This window comes from Cervus canadensis, chromosome 26 (genome assembly GCF_019320065.1).
Source record: "Cervus canadensis isolate Bull #8, Minnesota chromosome 26, ASM1932006v1, whole genome shotgun sequence".
NCBI classification, from domain to species: domain Eukaryota; kingdom Metazoa; phylum Chordata; class Mammalia; order Artiodactyla; family Cervidae; genus Cervus; species Cervus canadensis.
In genome coordinates this window covers 496,303-517,768 of record NC_057411.1, presented here as the reverse complement: position 1 = coordinate 517,768, position 21,466 = coordinate 496,303, and the positions used below count along the sequence as shown (strand labels likewise).

Below are 21,466 nucleotides of genomic sequence, written 5' to 3'. Positions count from 1 at the left end.
TCCAGCAATCCCACTCCTGGGCATATATCTAGAAAGAGGACAGCTCTAATTTGAAAATATACATGTACCTCAGTGTTCACTGCAGCACTATTTTCAATAGCCAAGACATAGAAGCAACCTAAATGTCCATTGAAAAATGAATGGGTAAAGATGTGATACATATAGCACATATACAATGGAATATCACTCAGCCATTAAAAAGGAATGAAACAAGGCTATTTGCAGCAACATGGATGGACCTAGAGATGATCACACTAAGTGAAGTAAGTTAGATAGAAAAAAATAAATATTATATATCACTTCATGTGAAACATTACAAAATGATACAAATGAATTTATTTACAAAACAGAAATACAGTCACAGACATAGAAAACAAACCCATGGTTACCAAAAGGGAAACGGGCAGAGGAGGGAAAAATTAGGAATTTGAGATTAACAGGCGGCTTCCTTGGTGGCTCGGCAATAAAAAAAATCCACTTGGAATTCAGGAGACATGGGTTCTATCCCTAGTTTGGGAAGATCCCCTGAAAAAGGAAATGGCAACCCACTCCAGTATTCTTGCCTGGAAAATCCCATGGACAGGGGAGCCTGGAGGGGCTACAGTCCATGGGGTTGCAAAATAGTCACGACTGAGCAGCTAAACAACAACAACAAACTACTACATATAAAATAAATAAACAGCAAGGACCTACTGTATAGCACAGGGAACTGTATTCAATACCTTGAAGTAACCTATAATGGAACAGAATCTAAAAAAGAAGATATATAGATATATATAACTGACTTTGCTGAATACCTGAAACATTGTAAATCAGCTATGCCTCAATTAAAGAAATCTAAAAAAATAAATAAATATGAATGTACTAAGACAAGAGACCACTATGCAGATGCCAAGAATCGTGTTTACAACTAGAGTTCCTAATCTGGAATCCACAGACGAATCTGAGAGCCTCCTGAAATAGAGTTATCAGTTTTTCTACATATGTACATTTTTTTCCTGAAATGTGAGTTCATGACTTTTCTCAGTAAGTCCAAGACCCATTTTGAGGAATATTTAATGACAAACGAGAAATTCCCTGTTGACATAATCTTAAGTGATAAAGTTATAAACATATATTAACATACACTTATATTTTAGTAAATATATTTTATATATATGTAAACTTAGAGGGAATTTCTCCAATGTATATCTGAGTGGTAGTATTAAAAGGGATTTTTATTCTCTTTTTTGTGTTTTACTGTATTTTTCAAAATTATACATATATTTTATAATCAGAAAAATAAAAAAATTTTTATAGTTTAAAATCCAGAGGAAAAATACATTCTACAAATATAAAAGTGAAAATCATGTAATCAATCTATAGGCCATAGGATGATACAGAAAAAGAGGCCAAAGATACAATTTATAATAGACAAATTATATTCTATTTATTAAATAGGAAAAGTTTTACCCCACTAATATTTAAATAAACATATAATATGAAACTTAAAAAAAAAAGTCAAATAGAGTATCAAAGTAACATTTAATTGTGGTAATGCCATAGAAGCACACCTTTGATGGTGAGTGGGTATTTGATGCAACTTCTGGGGAAAGCACTTTGATAATATAGCCCTGCTCGACATTTTTTTAAAAATTTGAATTATTCCAAGTGAGGTGCCAGAAACCCTGACTCAAGCTGCTTTGAGCCAAAAAGGGAGTTTAGTGACTCATGAGAATGAAAAACCTCCTGGTGTGGCTGGCCCCCAGGTCACAGTGAGGATCGGTCTCCGTCCATTTCTCAGCTCTGCTTTCCTCTATGTCATCTTAACGTTCACTTTCTCTCCAGGGGGCTGTTTTTCCAGAAATATCCACCAGCTCAGAACCACCCATGGACAGAGAAAGCTTACTTCCCAATGATTTTCATAAAAGTCTTGGGGTAAGTTTGACCCTGGAACTGTGCCCATCCTCAAAAAAGACATTGTAGCCACAAAGCGGAACACTCTCCCTTGAACTTGGGGTGGTCTCACCCCCACATGAGACACAGGAACTCAGATTTGGGTCGGGGATTCCCCAAAGGAACACTGGGTGCTGTTAACAGATGGAGGAAATATGGATATTGGGCAGGCAGAAACTAGAGCGGCTCACCCTGCTGACTTGGAGAAATCATCTGAATTGCAGACAATTTATTCAGGAAGCTAAAATAAGACTGTGGTAACAGAAAAAAAAATTTAGAAAGAACGTAAATATTCAGCAATATGCAACTGATTGAGCATAGTACACATTATTCATATAATAGAACAGTTTGTATTAAAAAGCTTAATAATCTGAAATGAAGAAAGTTAATTATACAACAGAATGTAGATACAATTTGGTCCCAATTTCTTTAAAAATATTGATATATTTGCATTCAAAAGGACTGGACCAATGTATACAAAATATAGTGGATGATGGATGATTTTTGTATTCTTATATTTGCTTTATCTCTCCTCTCAACCACCACCGCCTCATAGAAACTGAAACTGTCAAACAAGTAGATCGAGTATATAGTTATATTGTGTTTTAATCAATAAAACAGGGAAGTTTCCTAAATTCCTTGAAGCAGCTTGAATTACAATAATGTTTGACCACTTTTGTTGAAAGGAAGCAGGAAAATTTTCTTCTAATGGAATCCATCAAACAGGAGAGTTGGTTGGAATATTCCTCTCAGCTGGTTTGTATCTAAGAACAACATGGCCTGGTGATTATGCCTGATTTGTATAATCAAGCCTATTTTCCAGGATAAATGTCAATTTCTAACAGTGTTAATTATACTTCAATTACTAGCTAATGACAGATATAACCAGGGACTATCTTCTGTGCCCAAAAAGCGTTCCGCACTTAAAATGCTGGTCCGCAGTAAAGGTTTCACCACTCTCCCAAGGCAGAGGTTCCGATAAACCAAAATGGCATTAAAGCAAAGAAACAATTACCTTAGGACACATCTTGCAACAGATGGACAAAATCAATCAAGATAAAGCACAGATGCTCAGACAGAGTTCACAGCTCTGGCCACCTGACGCTGAGATGAGGAGTGTCATTCCCGGGAAGGGGTTTGTTGGGTCCACTCTTACTGCTTGGAGCACTCGATGCTTCTTTAATGGTTATTGCAAAACCAACACAATTTTCACTTTTTTCCTGAAAGTGAAAATCCTCTTTGGATTGCTTTTGGTTAGGGAAAACAAGGACTAATATGTAGGTCTTTTGTAAAAGTAAAGTGGTGTGAAGTGAATTTTGAAAAAGGGGAGGATACCCATGTTACATTTATATAACTGGCATGAAAGCCTGAATATTTCGAGTTGGTGGGGGCTTGGATTGTCATTCCTGGTGCATGCAGACATGTTAAAACCTGCTCAGGTTTTATGGGTGACCTGTTGGACTCTGCAGGCGGAGGTCCTATTTATGGAAGCCTTACTGTAGAGTGGCCAGATGTAGCAAATAAAAGCACAGAATGCCCAGTAAAATTTGAATATCAGGTAAACGATAAAGTTTTTAGTATAGCTGTCCCAAATATTTTATCAGGCATCACTACCTGGAGAAAGAGGACGGTTAGAAAACTGGACTGAAGTGAGAAACCTGCAGTGCAGTGGTGGCTGCTGAGGGCCGGGAGCACCACGTGGCTGGGAAGCAACCCCCAGGTTTCAGGGAATACACTAGATGGGAAGAGCAGAGGCACTAGGCTCGGGCCAGGGCTGGTGCCTGGGGAGTGATGAAGAGGAGACAGCGAGGCCCCTCCTTGTCTCCCGAGGAACATGGCCTGGTTCCGGGTGGAGAGAAGCACTGCTGTTGCTGTCTCTGATTAAACGTGCTCTGTAGATGAAGTCCAGTCTCATAAAGCGGAAGGAAGACATTGATGTACACCACCACTACAGCAGGAAGTAATCTGGGAATGAGGATGTGTTCACTGGGCACAGAGTGGCTCTCAAGGGGGACAGAAAGCCAAGAAGGAAGCCCTGGGGAGGACCAGTGGAGAGAGGTGGAGTCCAGGATGTCCGTGGAGGAAGGTATTTATGTTCACCCAACTCATATGGCCAAACAGTCACTCCACTGAGCAAAACCGGTTGTTTTGCTCCCCAGAGTTCCTCCCCTTTTCTCCTGGGAGATAGACCCCTCCTTTGGGGTGGGAGGATCATGGTGGGGGCCGGGGTGTGGAAGTGGGGAGGGGGAGGGTATTGCATGTCCAACGGCTGTTGTCATAAAGTCCAAATGGAAGCCACTGCCTTCCTAAAGGAACCCATCTCTGAGTTGTCAGGGACTGGTTTAGGGATGGACCTCCAGACCCTTCTTAATAGCTTGGAGAATTCCTAGGCAGGGGGTAGGTTTTACTGTCAGCTTGTACGGAGAAATTCACTATAGGCAAAATTGTCCTTGAAAATCCTTTAGATACACATAACAGTATAATAATTTTTTTCATGAAGGTCACAGTGACACATCACCCCAGTATTGGAACAGAGGGCTGTTTTTTCCTCTGAGCACCAGAGGAAGTGACCAGCTTGCATTTCAGGGTCAGGTTATATGAAATGACTCTCTGGACCTTTGCTCCAGGTTATCAGGCCACGACAAGCGCTGGGACCTCAGGTACAGCAGATTCTCTTCTCCGGGCTTGGACCCACTGTACTTAGTGGCCAACAGTGTCACCCACACACAATCATCATCTCTCTGTTATTTTCCCCTCATCCAACTCAAAGAATTGATTTTGTAAATGATAAAGTGTGTATATGACGTGACCCCAGGAACCAACCTCTTAACCTCAGTGACTGGTTCAGTAAGCAGAAATTGATCCACCATTAGAACAGACCCTGATGCTGGGAAAGATTGAAGGCAGGAGGAATAGGGGACAACAGAGGACAAGATAGGTGGATGGCATCACCGACTCGATGGACATGAGATCAGAAGACAGTAAGGGGAAGCCTGCTGTGCTGCAGTCCATGGGGTTGCAAAGAGTGGGACACAACTGATCGACCAAACAACAACAAAGTCAATTAATGTCCTTTCCTGTTGTCAGGCGAGTGTATGCTCCTCGGTTGTCTCGTCACAACAAAAATTTGGAGTGACGGACATTAAAGCCCCTCGGCGGGTCACAGCTCTCGGAGGACAGGCCGTGTTATAGCTCTTAAATAAATCAGTGTTACAGCTCAGTGTCACAGCTCTATTTTATTTAGATAATAGCAGGAAAATCCATCTTTGAGGCATGAGAGTACGTGGATCCAAAGACGCGAAAAGAGCACCCCATCGCGCCGGAGAGAGAGAGAGAGATAAGAGGGCTTTGGCTCCTCTTTTTATGTTTTTTTGTTCCCCCTGGGCCTGTCCTATGCAAATTGGGCTTAGGCAGGAGCATTGTTTGTTTTACCTGAGGTTCTCACTCTGGTCCTCAGACCTTCCTTTGTTCTATTTTCGAGGGTTTTTCCCTTCCAGGTCTTTTAGCCACCGCCATTTTGGACTCTTTTTCCCTATTCTAACTACCTAACACTATGATTTTTTTTAAATGAGAATCACAAGGGAAAGCCCTCTTGTTAAGAAGCTGGCAAGTTGTGAACCCAGAAACTGATAACTAACCATAGCTCCATTTTGTAAAACCACCCAGCTTGGCAGAATAAAGCCAAAAATAAAAGCCTAAATAAAGTTGATGAGAAGTGAAGAGAAAAAATGCAGGCAGGTTCCTGTCTTGGTTCTTCCCAACAACACTCCTCACGTTCCTGGTTATGCGAGCTGATCCGTCTTCCCTTTCAGCCAAGCTAGTTCAAGTTGCAAGTGAAGGAGTCCTTGAATAATAAAACCGTTTTTACCTAGTGTGAAAGTGTGAAAAAATTGGGAATTAGTTGTTTAGTAATTTTACAGGTGGTATTTGGCTATTATTTGGTTACTTTTGCTGTAACTCATCTTCCTGGATTGCAGCCCAGTCTCATGCAGCCAGGGGAAGAATGGGCTCCATTAAGTTGTTGCACAAAATAAGCAGTTGTTAATATAGTGTAATCTGTCATCAAGGTATTACCAGCTTCCCATACTGGGAGGTGATCTTACTTACTGAATACATCAGAGCGGCATAACTCACCTAGTACCTGTGTGGGAAGGATCTTGGTATCTCAGTGTTGCTCTGTGCAGCTTTTGCTTCCAAACCTTCTGCTACTTTGTCTGAGGCTTTGATTCCTTGTGTCCTTGCATGACTTTTCCCAGCCTATCTTGCTTGCTCTGATAACACGTCAGATCTCATCCAGCAATCATCTTTGTAAAAATACCATCTCATCTGCTTCTGGATCACGTGATTCAATGCGCACCTCCTAGTCCCTACAGGAGGCATCAGTTGAGAGTTGATTTAATCCAGGTCCTCCTTTGTGTTATCTCAAAGTCTGTATCAGAAGGACCATCAGTGTTCCACTCACTCCTCAGTGATTTAACAATAGGGGTTTGCTTTACAAGAGAAGATTGTTTTCTTTTTCTTTTCTTTGCTAAACTTCCATTCTTTAACCAGTCCCATCCTTGTTTTCACCTATTCTCACCTATTCTTTAACTTTCTTACCACTATCAACTAAACAGAAAGCTGAGAAGTCTTGCTTTCCTGGAGTCCTAATATTTTAATGGGCTTCTGATACATAGAAGACTTTCCTGGGGACTTCACATAGCGGTCTTTGTATGGCATAAAGGCTTATATCGGGAGGCATTTTTCATCTGATAAACTGAAAAGAAATAAACAGTATCTACAAAGCTCTAGCAGGATATTAAACTGAGAATTATTTGATCTAAACATGAAAAGCTCCAGTGATATTTTTAAAGGCCCCCATCTGAAAGATTACTTCTTGTTAAACAGAAAACACAATAAATAGCAAAAATGAGATTTAAAAAATGTTTTATTAAAATTAGACACCACTAATTAGTTTGAATTTCAGTTAAAAATACTTTTTTTTCCATCACTCCATACAAAGTAGAAAAACATTAACATTTTTGAATTTGGGAAGTATTATTTTGAAATTTTCTTCAAAGCTGGCTCTCTTGGAATAATCTGAAGCATCCTGCCCATCACACAAGAAGCAAATCATAAAAACAACCTCTTACTCATTTAACCTTGGTAAGTAATGATATGTGTTCATGGAATAACAATGAATACTGGTTTCATAGGATCCTAAGACAAGACTGTGGTCTGTTAACAGTTTTATATTTCATGTATTCTTTTCTTACTCTCAATATTGAATTAGTCTTGCCATCCAATAGATCTGAGAATTATTACCAATAAATGCTGCTTTCCAGATCCGTCATTGCTATCCATTGCCCCACTTTGTGTAGAGTATTAGCTGGGTGAGAGTAGATAAGGTCACTGCATCCCCCCTACCACTTCTCAGAATCATGCTGCAAGGACTTACAGGGGCTGGAGATGGGGAGATTATAAACTGGTGCTAGTATTTATCATACTTGTTTTCACTCTCTCCAAACTGGTCAAATATAAATTGCTTTTCAGAAAATCTGATATTTTGTAATATATGTGACACATATAAGTATATATGTGTGTATGACCTATATTTTAATCATATGTGTATACATGTGTGTGTCTGTATATATATATATGTGTGTATATATATATATATATATATTTCTCCTATTACTCTAGATTTAGAATTATCTATAATTAGTAGGCATGGATTCTGAAATTTTCAGGATTCTTTTTTTTTTTTTTTTTTGTCCTTTCCCTTCCCTTTGAGGTCTCTTTTATTGGCCCCAGGATTCTTTTTGTAATGTTGTATTTTTTTAAAATATTTATTTATTTACTTTGGTTGCACCAGGTCTTAGTTGCTTCATGCAGGATCTAGTTCCCTGACTTAGCCACTGGACCCACTGGACCACCAGGGAAGTCCTATAATATTGTATTATAAAAAAGGCTCTAATTCAAAACTGTGTATTAATCTCCCAACAATTATCAAGACAGTAGAGGGCTTCCCTGGTAGCTTAGATGGTAGAGAATCTGCCTGTAATGCTGCAGACCTGAGTTTGATCCCTAGGTCAGGAAGGTCTCCTGGAGAAGGAAATGGAACCCACTCCAGTATTCTCGCCTGGAGAATTCCATGGACGGAGGAGTGTGGTGGGCTAAAGTCCATGGGGTCACAAAGAGTCGGACACAACTAAGTGACTAACACACACACAGGATGACAGAGGTAGGTAGATAGATATGCGATCTGTTTCATATTCTCAAGGACTTTGCTGCTCCAAGTAAACAGTCAATGACAATACAAGGGATATTGTGATGAACTGTATATATTCAAGTTCAAATAGAGATAGATGGTGGTGATGAATTCTGACTGTGAAGTCTAAGCCTGGTTAACCAACAAGTGTCTAGACTTTCACTGTATGAAGGAAGGCAAGGACATTCCAGAGAAGAAGAGCTTGAACAAAGTCATGGGTACATGACTTCCACAGAAGCACAGGGAGTGTGCACAAGCGGCCAGGACAAGAAAAAATATACATAAAGATAGGTGGGAGAGGTAAAGTATGTAGGGGCTATGTGAAGTGAAAGTGAAAGTCGGAAAGTCATGTCCGACTCTTTGTGACCCCATGGACTGTAGCCTATCAGGCTCCTCTGTCCATGGAATTCTCCAGGCCAGAATACTGCAGTGGGTAGCTGTTCCCTTCTCCAGGGTATCTTCCCAACCCAGGGATCGAACCCAGGTCTTCCACATTGCAGGCAGATTCTTCACCATCTGAGCCAGCAGGGAAGCCCAAGAACACTGGAGTGGGTAGTCTATCCCTTCTCCAGCAGATCTTGCCGACCCAGGAATCAAACCGGAGCCTCCTGCATTGCAGGAAATGGCTATGAAGGGCTGTTTGTTTGTTTGGTTTTTAATTTTTTATTGTCATGTAAAGATCTTGAACTTTATTCTGTGGACAGCAGAAAGTCAGCTAAGTTTTCTATGCAGGGAAATGACATATCCAGATTCAAGACTCAGAAAGACAATTCCAGAAACTTAGGGTAAATGGACAGAAACAGGCGTAAGAACAGTGAGTCAAGCTAGGAGGCTATTATGGTAATGCCAATGGAAATTAATGGTAACTTATCCTGAAGAATAAGCATGGAAATTGAGAAAAGATACAATTGTGGTGCCAGAGAGAGATGACTCAAAGCAAAATTAGGTTCTAATTTGGAAGACTGGGTGGATGGTAATAACATTAACTGAGCTACAGATCATAGGCAAAGTAGCAAGTATGAGCCCAGGTTTTGAATACATTGAGTAGGGACTTCCCTGGAGGTCTGGTGGTTAAGATTCCGTGCTTCCACTGCAGGGGACACAGGTTTGATCCTTTGTTGGGGAACTAAGATTCTGCCCCAAAATAAAATAAGTAAATAAATACATTGGATGCTGAATGTTTAGATATTAGACCAGTTGGATTCCAATATGCAAATGAACTTTGGTTCTGAAGCCTGAGACAGAAAACTGGGAATAGGTATAAATAGATGTATAGCAATTGTCACACCTGCCTCTACTTTCTGATAATATGATTGATTCTGCAAGCTGAAAATCTTTCTTTTACAAAAAATACCCAGATATGCTACATAAAAGATAACAAACATCCTTTTAAAGACACAGACAAGCCCATAACAGAACCCTGGAAAACCTCCATTCCATCTAATGGGCATTCCAGGGCTTATGGAGGCTGGAGATGGGGGCATAAGAAGTAGTATTTCAAAATGTAATAGTTAAAGGTTTTCCAGACTTGGAAAAAGATGATTCCAGATTCAGGAATCATAGTGAGTCCTGAGAATGGTAAACAGAAATAATTTCATACCTAGATACATTGTAGTAAAAATGAAAAAAAGACAGGCTATCTTAGTTGTATGACTTTTGGCTTTACCGTCCTCATTTTTGGATAAGATTGAATTGGATAATGTCTAAAATCATTCATTTATCAGATATCTGGGTGAATGTCAGTTATTAGGGATGTGAAAAATAGGATGACCGCTTCTGTAAAGCAGCGCCTTCGCTCCACCACACACTTCTATCTTCCATTACACTCTTCTTCAGGCTCTCTTGTTACTTGTCAAATCCTTGCTGTTCCTAGGATTTAGTCAGGGGCTCTTTTCCCCTCTACGCACTCTTAGATGACTTAACTCATTCACTTGCCTTTAGCCCTGAACTGTAGAGAATGACTCTCAAATCTCTACGTCTAGCCCCCAATCCACTACAGACACTGCAAACATGGCATGAACTAGAATTCATTCTCTCCACCCCTCACCGCTGTTCTTGACCTCAATTAATGGCATGGCCATCATCAGCTTCTTGCCCTTATGTGTTTCTGTAGCCAGAAATACACTTACTCCTTTTCTTCATCTGGTAACAGCCAGTCCATCCTTCAAACGTCACTTCAAATCTCACTTCCTCTGTGAGGCCCTGGAACTCACCTTTGGTCTCCCTGTGAGTCGAGTGTCATCTTCTCTGGTTCCCCAAGTTGCCATTACAGCCTCCCCAACCTGTACTATTTTTGACATCTACCTTCTCCAGCAGACACAGGTGTGGGCAGTGGGAGCTGAGCCAGTGCTGTTTCATGTCTGGAGCACTGCTTTGTCGTGGCTCCTGTCTTGAGAGAGACCCACTTTGAATACAGCTGAATGAACGGGCGATGGGTTAATGAATGGATGTGTCTTATCCATCCAACACAGGGCGAGCCAAGAGAGTGGCTTTAGAGTAATACCGTCAGCTGGTGACCACACTCACTTCAGTTAAGTTGGCTGTGATCTGCAGTCTGGTGTGAAGACAGAAATGTGTGCAGAGCACACTGGTGGGTTTCCAGGCCGTCTGATTTCCGCAGCAGGGTGCTGCCAATCATTGTCATAAAGCCGTCGCCACAGCTCTGCTCCAAATGACCTGAAGTGAAACTGTCTGGGCTGTGGACTGGAATATTAAATGACATTGTGTTTCTGCGGCTAGCTGAGCTGCTTGAGTCACAGCTGCAGTAAAAACGTTTTAACAAAATTAAAATCTCTGTGGGGGAGGGGAGACAGAGCATAAAGGAGGCTGGGCAGAATGCAGAGATGGAGCCAGGCAGGGGAGGGAAACCATGGTGTTGCCTAATTTCTACACTTAGTTATAATAGGAAAGAAGAGGTTGAGACTGAGAGGTCTGCATTTGTGATTTAAAATAATCTAAAATTTGTTCCCCATTGAATTGAAAAAAAAAAAAGGTAAGAAATTCTGGAAAATACACACACAAGTCAAAAGGGGCCATGGGGCGAAGGAATAAAAGCTGTCCCCTGCCAGAGCAAATTGAAACAGATCAATTACCTCTTGTCACTTCCTATTTCCAAACTAATGAATTACCGTTTAAAAAGCTTGGCTCTGTGCACTGCTGGGTTTAGTACAAAGGAGGAAATTTCTGATGTGTATCTCATGCAAAGGGAAAATGATTGGGATGATAAAGTACTGCTGCTTCTTTAGGGAATCAACATAAATAATTCTTGTTCATACGGAAAAACTAGAACTTGAAAAATCTTTATGGTAAGTTAGAGTCCTGAGGATCATGTTCTAGTTTATTGTTACTCAAATGAATATGTCTAGGTGTCACCTTGAACAAAGGAAAGAAAATATAAGGTAGCTTTCTTTGGTAGCTTTGCTCCATTTAAAAAGGAAGAAATACCCCAAGGTTCATAGCGACACTATTTACAATAGCCAAGACATAGAAGCAATCTAAGTGTCTGTCAACAGTTGACTGGATAAAGAAGATGTGATATATATACAATGGACTATTATTCAGTGATAAAAAGAATGAAATAGTGACATTTGCGGCAACATGGATGGACCTAGAGATCATACTAAGTGAAGGAAATAGACAAATATCATATGATCGCTTATATTGAGGACTATCATATATTCCAGTATCACTTACATGTGGAATCTAGAAAAATGATACAAATGAACTTATTTACAAATCAGAAATAGACTCAGAGACATAGAAAACAAACTTACGGGTACCAAAGGGGAAAAGAGGGGAGGGAGGGAAAAATTAGGAGCTTGGGATTAATAGAAACACACTAGTATGTATAAAATAGATAAACGACAAGGACCTACCGTATAGCACAGAGAGCTACCTCAGTATCTTAGAGTAAGCTATAATGGAAAAGAATCTGAGAAAAGAATATATATATTTGAATCCCTTTTGCTTTACACCTGAAACATATATTATAAATCATCTATGCATCAGTTTAAAAAAAAAAAAAGCAGAAATAACTTGTCATCTCATTGTTTTCCAGGGCCTGAGAGTACAAAGGTGAGTTAGATGAGATTTCTGCAACTCACAGACAAATGTAAAAAGATGAGACAGGGCCCAACTGAGAGTACCAAAGACCAGCAAAGACCACAAAGGCAGGAAGAACTATTGGACCCAGGAGGGACCAGAGGCGGGCACTGAAGGTCAGGAATCCACTTTCCCCAAAGTCTTAAATCTATAGGCTGTGGGGAACTGAGCTTCTAAGCAAAGAGAGTGATATTTTTAAATAAAACTCTGATGGTAATTTGAAGGCCAGCCTGAATCCATGACACCCTTGATGACATCATTCCACTTTCCTGCATGTAACTGATACAGGGGTTTTCATTTTCAGGAAAGCATACTGAAATGCAGGTGATTTTAAACTAAATTTATCACAAACTTTGGTACTTTAACTATTACTAAATTATTGACCATGTGCTTCATAACTGATCGTGGCTGGGAAATGCTAGAGCAAGGATGGTCATGTGTGTTCTGTGGACACTTGGGGGTTCAGGGAAGGTGTCTTGGGAAGGAGGGGTAGGTAAGAATATAGAGCCTGGACCATCCCCATCACACACACACACGTACAAAACACACTTCAACCAAAGTAGCTGCACTTTAATTATGGTAGATCTATCACCAACATTTTGTTTTAATAAGATGTTCCACCGCTTTTTAAAAGAGTTGTTTGCAGAATGGATAGAAGATGGGAGAGCATGGAGGCAGAGAAAATAAACAGGACATGGTTGTGACAGTTTGGGTGAGAATAATAAAAGTGGGTCAGGGAATTCCCTAGTGGCTCAGGGGTTAGGATACGGTACTTTAAGCCGAGCCTTGGTTCAATCCCTGGTCAGGGGACTAATATCCACAAGCCACATGGTGCAACCAGAGGAGAAAAATTAACAAAATTTAACCAATCTGCCAAAAAAAAAAAAAAAGGTTCAGTTAAATCTAGCTGATGGATGAATTAAACCAATATGAATCAATAAACCAATATGAATCACATTCCCTAGATATAAGATATTTCCGTGATATATATAGTAGGGGACTATGCCCCTAATTTATATTGGCATGAGACTGGGGGCGTGTGTGCATGCTAAGTTGCTTCAGTCATCCCCTACTCTGTGCGACCCTATGAACCACACATAGCACGCCAGGCTCTTCTGTCCACGGGATCCGGCAGGCAAGAGTACTGGAGTGGTTTGCCGCACCCTTCTAACCCAGGGATCAAACCTGAGTCTCTTGTGTCTCCTGCATTGGCAGGCAGGTTCTTTACCACTAGCACCACTTGGGAAGCCCCCATGAGATGGGGTGAAAGTGAAAGTCACTCAGTTGTGTCTGACTCTTTGCGACCCCATGGACTATACAGTCCATGGAATTCTCCAGGCCAGAATATTGGAGTGGGTAGCCTTTCCCTTCTCCAGAGGCTCTTCCCAACCCAGGGACTGAGCCCAGGTCTCACGCATTGCGAGTGGATTCTTTACCAGCTGAGCCATAGGGGAAGTCCATGAGATGGGGTAAAAAATGAATAAAATAGATGAGAATCGTGCTTCTCACATTTTAATGTTTATAGACATCACCTGGAGATCTTGTGAAAAGACAAATGTTAATTCCCAGGGTCTGGGACATAAGATCCTTCATTGCCAATAAACTCCCAGGCTCCTCCAAGGACCACACTTTGAGTAGCAAGGTATTAGGGAATCAACAGAGGATTCACAGTTTGATGAAAGAGCACAGGCTTTGAAATCAGAGTCCATTGAATTTACAGTCCAGGACTCACCAGTTACAAATTTCAGCTGCCCTCTGAATCTATGTCCTCATCTAATAACTGTACTGGACTAGCTGCTGCATTGTTGTGAGAACTAAGAAAAATAATACACATAGGGGATTAGCACAATGCCTAGCTCACAGTGGGCATTTAGTAACTGGTAATTATTATCATTATTTTCTAAAAGCCAATTGTATAAAAGAGTGATCCATAAATCTCCTTTAATAGGTCACCGGAGGTGCTAGATGAGGAAGTAGATACACGGACCCTGCATCACATCTGATGACTGAACCCCTGAGGGAGGACTGGCCAGCATTTTTAACAAACCCCTTTGCACACCAAAGCTGCTAGAAGCTGTGCACATGTGTGGCTAGACTAGGTCAGACCACTTCCAAAGAATATTTATTTAGCATCTAGAGCTTATACCAGCTTCCTGGAGCAGGTGAAAGGCAAAAGGCAGTGTGGTCCCTGGGCCACAGAGATTATAACATTCCTAGAGCTGAAGGAGAAATCTATGCTCTGCTTTCCTGTGTTCCTTGTCTAGTAAGAAGCGCTTGTCCCAGGAAAGAAAAAAAAAAAAGCCACCTCTAGCCTCCTTCCTTTCCCCACTTTCACCAAGATTTCTCACCAAGATAAGGGAGGAATTGCATCTTTTCAGACCAGTTCTTGGCAAAGCAGACCCTGGATGGAAGATCAAAGCTGGTCCAAGCTATTTCTGAGGCTTTCCACTTTGCCCTTTCTCACCTTTACCCCACTGCTGAGGCCCATCCTCTCTTCTCACCCGGGGTGCTTGTGTGCCGCCTCAGTTCTAGATCCCACTGCATTGTGTTCCCCCTCACCGACAGTCTCATCCTCCTTCCTACCAAGCACACAGACTACTTCAGTAAAGGAGTGTGAGCGCATCCTTTAGAAGAAGTGGATGGGCTGAACCAAAATCCCACCTCGAAGGATCTGAACTAACTCCATGACTAAATGAAGCAAAGCTGGTACGAGCTACAGAAAAGCCAGGGCTGTACTTAGGAAGCAAGGTTAAATCTGCCCTAACACACGATTAAATGACCAGGGAGGCTTCCAGAATTACAGAGTGTAACTTAGATGACTTTGGCCTAGAAAGGGGCAGATAGTACTGCTTGTCCACAACAGCCATAGAAAAATCTCAAAAGTGGTCCAAGTGAAGATAATTTCCCCCTTTTTGCCAAATGCATTTTGAAAGTGAAAGTGTTAGTCGCTCAGTCGTGTCCAGCTCTTTGCGATCCTATGGACTGTAGCCTGCCAGGCCCCTCTGTCCATGGAATTTTCCAGGCAAACCACTCCAGTGGTCCTTCTCCAGAGGACCTTCCTGACCCAAGGATCAAACCCGGATCTCCTGCATTGCAGGCAGATTCTTTAACCATCTGAGCCCCCAGGGAAGCCCAAAATGCATCTTACCTTTTCTTTTAAATACTGTTTCAAAAAATTTCAAACTTATCTACAATTAGAGAGCCTAACACAGTGAACCTTCATGTACCCAGCAGCAATTGCAAGGATTTTTGTTCCTGGAATAATCTGAAGCAAATATAAAAGACCACATTATTTTGGCCACAAGTATTTCTTTGGTCAATGCACTGTAAAAGATGTCATCTATTTGATATTTCTGTCCTAAAAAGACCAATTTTTGATCAAATAAACTTTTCAATGAACCTGTGAGGACCAGTTATTCATTGTCTTACAATCTCTTGCACCTGAACATATCAGGCTAGGCAGATAGTCAACAAATTATTTAGGGCATTGTTCTAGGTTCTGGGGATGCTACTACATAGATGGCATTTATGTGTTTATTTTTTAAACACAAATAAGAAAGTTAATTTTAGCTTATTATAGAATTATATGTTGTAATAAATACTATTAGGAAGAGAAAACAGGGTACTATGACTGGGCATGTGGGCGGGGGTGGTTAGGGGAGCCTCCTCTCCTCTGAAGGTTAACAGTCTAGTTGAGACCTGTAGGAGGGGAGGGTGGTAACCATGTAAACATCCAGGGGAAGAATGTTCCCAGCAGGACAGTAATGTAAAGACCTTGAGAGGAGAGCAAGCTTGGCATGTTTCAGGGACAGAATGAAGGCACCCTGTATGCATATGTGTGTGCCAAGGGCATGCTAAGTTGCTTCAGTTGTGATGGACTCTTTGTGACCCCATGGACTGTAGCCCACCAGGCTCCTCTGTCCATGGGATTCTCCTGGCAAGAATACTGGAGTGGGTCGCCATTTATGGGTCTGCATTAAACATGTGGATGTCTAATACCTCCTTTCAAATATGACAGGAGCCACATCAGAATTTGCACTATGGCACTAGCACATTATTAATTGCTTTTCTTTTAATTCAATGAGTATTAATTACCCTTCCGGTGGCAGGCTCTAAGTTGGCTGCAGACACTAACAGGTGCATCTGGAAGTGTTTTCCCTGAATAGGGTGGTGGAGAGAGAGGTGTGAGCACACAGATAAAGCAGCCTTCCAAGTGAGTTACGGCCCTGTAGGGGGAGTGTCACAGGGGCCCACAGAAACTCAGAGGCAGGTCTACTTGTCCAGGAGATCGCGGGAGGCTTTTATATAAGAGGTGACCTTTGAATTGAGCCTGTAAAGGTGAATAGGATTTAACAAGATGAATTGTTCCCAGCAATACCATGGAATAAATATCCTAAAAACCCCTCTAGTTACAAAATACCAAAACTGCTGAATTAAATACAATAACTCCTTTGAATCAGGAACATAGAATCGTGAACCAGTGCTGAAGCCCACGCTTTATTGAAAGAACTTGCCAGAACTAGGAACCCAAAACCCTGGGGTGAAGTTGCATGGGGGCTTCTGGAGGATGACACTGGGGATGGGAGATGAAAGCCAGACCCTCACAAAAAGTCAAGAACCTGAAGGGCCACACCCTCCTCACAAACGTAGGACAGAAAACTCTCTGCCCTTAACAAAGGCTAAGCCTGAAGAAATACAACTTGTTTGTCTCAGTCCTGGTACTGGGAAAGGAAAAGAGAAGGGAAAGATATGTCTTCTGAGGGAATTAGTAGCCAGAACCAGGCCCCTGACTCAGACTGGGGGTTTGCACTACGAACTCAATTCACACCCCAGAACCCCCCAGGCTCACGAATGGGCAGTACCACATACGTCACAAAGATGGAGTGAAGAATGGGCCATCTCAAACATCTGCTCTTGTTTGAGAAGCAGTTAGGTAGGTAGGTCCACCCTGAAAATCAGTGCACTTCTCTGTATGCACATTATATCTCAGTAAAGTTTTTTTTTTCCAGAGGAGGAGAAAAGGAGCAAGAGTAAGGATGAGGAGAAGCTGGAGGAAGAAGAGGAGGGGTTAATGTGCAGGTCTACTCCCCACTTTAGGTCTCGAGACAATCTCCTGCGGACTGGAGGTTTCCTCTCTGGAGCAGGTAAAAGACTGTCTGTAGTGGGGGATAGCAGACATAGTGGCGGGTACAAATACAAGGAGCAAAAATGATAGGTGAACGTGTGCACACAACATACTGTACTACCCCTAGCCTTCTCTCCTCCATTTGGTTCTCAGAACTTGGCTGCTGCTGCTAAGTCACTTCAGTCGTGTCCGACTCTGTGCGACCCCATTCCTGGGATGCTCCAGGCAATAACACTGGAATGGGTTGCCATTTCCTTCTCCAATGCATGAAAGTGAAAAGTGAAAGTGAAGTCGCTCGGTTGTGTCTGACTCTTAGCGACCCCATGGACTGCAGCCCACCAGGCTCCTCTGTCCATGGGATTTTCCAGGCAAGAGTACTGGAGTGGGGTGCCATTGCTTCTCCACCAGAACTTGGCAGTTAGAGTCAAAAGATAATGATACTGAGGTCTCCCAGTCAGGTCCCACTAAAGGGAAGACAAATCCCACCCTTGTGCTCAAGGTTCCAATCAGCTTTTCAGCCTTCTTCTGTTAAGCACGAGCAGACCACCAAGGATGACTAGATATCTACTAGTCACCTTACTCTCAGACCCCAATTGAGGCAGAGCCTCAGATCTGTACCTTCTCCCTCTCTGTCTACCTTTGACCTCTCTGAGTGGCCACTGGGTGTGCCATGTAACCTCCAGGATCTGTGAATAATACATCCTGTGCTTCAAAGTTTCCTCATGGTGTTTGCTTAATGTGTCTTCTGATCATAGCAAGAACCCCAAGGGACAGAACAGCCACAACACTGGCTCCAGTCAGGGAAATGTCAGTGGGGTCCCCAGAAGTAGTACACAGACTACAAGATTGCCTCAGGCATTCCTAGCTGATAGCATCACTACAAATAAGCAGAGATTGACAGAACATCCAGCTACACAAATATTTGTGGTTGCTGTTCAGTCACTCAGTAGTGTCTCTTTGTGACCCCATAGACTGCAGCACGCCAGGCTTTCCTGTCCTTCACCATCTCCCAGTATCAGGGTCTTTTCTAATGAATTGGCTCTTCACATCAGGTGGACAAAGTATTGGAGCTTTAACTTCAGCATCAGTCCTTTCAATGCATACTCAGGATAGATTTCCTTTAGGATTGACTGGTTTGATCTCCTGGCAGTCCAAGGGACTCTCAAGAGTCTTCTCCAACACCACAGTTCAAAAGCATCAATTCTTCGGTGCTCAGCCTTCTTTACGGCCCAACTCTCGCATCCATAGAAGACTACTGGAAAAACCATAGCTTTGACTGTGTGGATCTTTGTTGGCAAAGTAACGTCTCTGCTTTTTAATATGCTGTCTATGTTTGTTGAATCTCATCTAAACACATTCTCGGAGAAACATCCAGAAAACTGTTGGACACATATCTGGATGCTGTGGCCCAACGAAGGTGACACATAAAATTAACCATCACAATGAGAGAAGAATAAACTATTCTTTAAAATCCAAGCCCTCCAAAAGTTAACCTCCCATGTTTCCTTGCCTATGAGCCTCTTAGAAAGCTTCCTCAAAATGAGAGAGTAAACTAAGAAAGAAAAGCCACAGATCCAGGGAAGGCTAGTCTCCAGGCAGCAGCGGTACAGCCGGCAGAGGAGGCCACCTGGGCAGACGGGAGCTGCGGGAAAGGGAAGGGAGACTCCTGAGAGTCTCTGTAGGATGGCTACGAAGGCACAGACGCTACAGCCATACTTCCTGGGTCTAAATTTGTAGCTGAGTGATATTAATCTTCCGATTTTCTGTTTCTTCATATGCAAAACAGGGAAAGTTACAATATGCTTTGCTGGGAGAGCTGGTGGATGGTCAGGACGAGCTGAGTTATGTTGTTCAACAACCCTGAAATCTCAGTGGCTTATAAACACAAAAATATTTTCCTTTCTCATGCTGTATGTATGTCCCATGGGTTGTCTGGGGCTCCCCACTTAAGCCTGCAAGCAGAGGTAGTCCTTATCATCTGGAATGACAGTGTTTTCTCTGGTAGGGGAATGAAAAATGGAGAGTTACAGATGAGCTATGAAAGGCTTCTGTCCAGAAATAACATGTCTTTTCTGCTCATGTTCCATTGGCTGAAGCAAGGGACGGACAGGGACATGCAACTCTACCTTACGTCCAAGTGAAGGAGGACAAGAATGTTGACACACTCTGCTGACCACCACAGACCCCTAGCCCTCCCACTGCCGGGAAGGAATTCGAGGATCTAGATAAGAAGTTGGGCTGCACCATCTGTACGGAGGAATAGATAGCTCCTAAAGAGAGAATAAGGAGAAGGCAAGAGAGAGGGAAAGGAGCTGTGGATCCAGGGACACAGGTTTGGAGTTTGAGAGAGAAAACAGAAATGTAAGACTTCCTATGAGAAATAGAAACTCAAGAGCATGGGAGAGGTTTGACTAGGATTGACAGAAATTCTTGTCAGGTGGTTGCCATGCAGCAACACGTATCAGAGAGGAACTCTCTGACAGCTCCTCAAGAAAACTTAGCAGACTTTTGTTAGTTTTTTTTAAATGTATCTAACCCTATTCAATTATATCCTCACATATTTATAGCTCATTTAACAAAGTCCCTGTTTCTAGTATTCAACTTGCCTAGAAAATATACTGCTTTAAAAGTATTTTCCATGGTTCTGAAAAAGACGGGAAATTAGGTTCTGGTCTCACTTTTAAATATGTAGGTATTTAAATTTATTTAAATATTTTAAAATGTGGACCATTTTCAAAGTCTTTAATGAATTTGTTACAGTATCGCTCCTGTTTTCTGTTTTGGTTCTTTGGTCAAGAGGCACATGGCATCTTAGCTCCCTGATCAGGAATCAAACCCTCACCCCCTGCACTGGACCACCAGCAAAGTCCCCTGAAATGTATTTTTTTTAGAATAAACATATTTTGGAACAGTTTAGACTTACAGAACCGTTACAAAGATACTATGCTCCCACATACATTATGCCCACTATCTTCTACTGATAATATCTTACAGTATGGTCTATTTGTCACAGTTAATGAACCAACATTAATACATTATTATTAACTAAACCACTTGGCCTGCCATTTGAGAAACCTGTATGCAGGTCAGGAAGCAACAGTTAGAACTGGACATGAAACAATAGACTGGTTCCAAATAGGGAAAGAAGTACGTCAAGGCTGTATATTGTCACCCTGCTGATTTAACTTATATGCAGAGTACATCATGAAAAACGCTGGGCTGGATGAACCACAAGCTGGAATCAAGATTGCTGGGAGAAATATCAATAACCACAGATATGCAGATGACACCACCCTTATGGCAGAAAGCGAAGAAGAACTAAAGAGCCTCTTGATGAAAGTGAAAGAGGAAAGTGAAAACGCTGGCTTAAAACTCAACATATGGAAAACTAAGATCATGGCATCTGGTCCCATCACTTCATGGCAAATAGATAGGGAATCAGTGGGCTCCAAAATCACTGCAGATGGTGGCTGCAACCATGAAATTAAAAAACGCTGGATCCTTGGAAGAAAAGCTATGACCAACCTAGACAGCATATTAAAAAGCAGAGACATTACTTTGCCAACAAAGGTCTGTCTAGTCAAAGCTATGGTTTTTCCAGTAGTCATGTATGTATGTGAGAGTTGGACTATAAAGAAAGCTGAGCACCAAAGAATTGATGCTTTTGAACTGTGGTGTTGGAGAAGACTCTTGAGAGTCCCTTGGACTGCAAGGAGATCCAACCAGGCATCCTAAAGGAAATCAGTCCTGAATATTCACTGGGAGGACCGATGCTAAAGCTGAAACTCCAATACTTTGGCCACCTGATGCAAAGAACTGACTCATTCGAAAAGACCCTGATGCTGGGAAAGATTGAAGGCAGGAGGAGCAGGGGACAACAGAGGATGAGATGGTTGGATGGCATCACCGATGTGATGGACGTGAGTTTGAGTGGGCTTCAGGAGTTGGTGATGGACAGGGAGGCCTGGTGTGCTGCAGTCCGTGGGGTCGCAGAGACAGACACAACTGAGCGACTGAACTGAATGACTAAAGTCCATCCTTGATTCTGATTTCCT

The 21,466-nt window shown here is 42.0% G+C and overlaps 1 long non-coding RNA gene across 1 annotated transcript; it reads right to left on the bottom strand.

The window, feature by feature from the left end:
- Positions 1-5,424: 5,424 nt before the first annotated feature.
- On the bottom strand, positions 5,425-11,546 carry LOC122428042. Its single transcript, XR_006265632.1, has 3 exons — positions 10,399-11,546; positions 6,070-6,302; positions 5,425-5,803 (listed from the first exon to the last, which is right to left on the bottom strand). It is a non-coding gene; the product is annotated as an uncharacterized LOC122428042 (long non-coding RNA).
- Between the last annotated feature and the right edge of the window lie 9,920 nt (positions 11,547-21,466).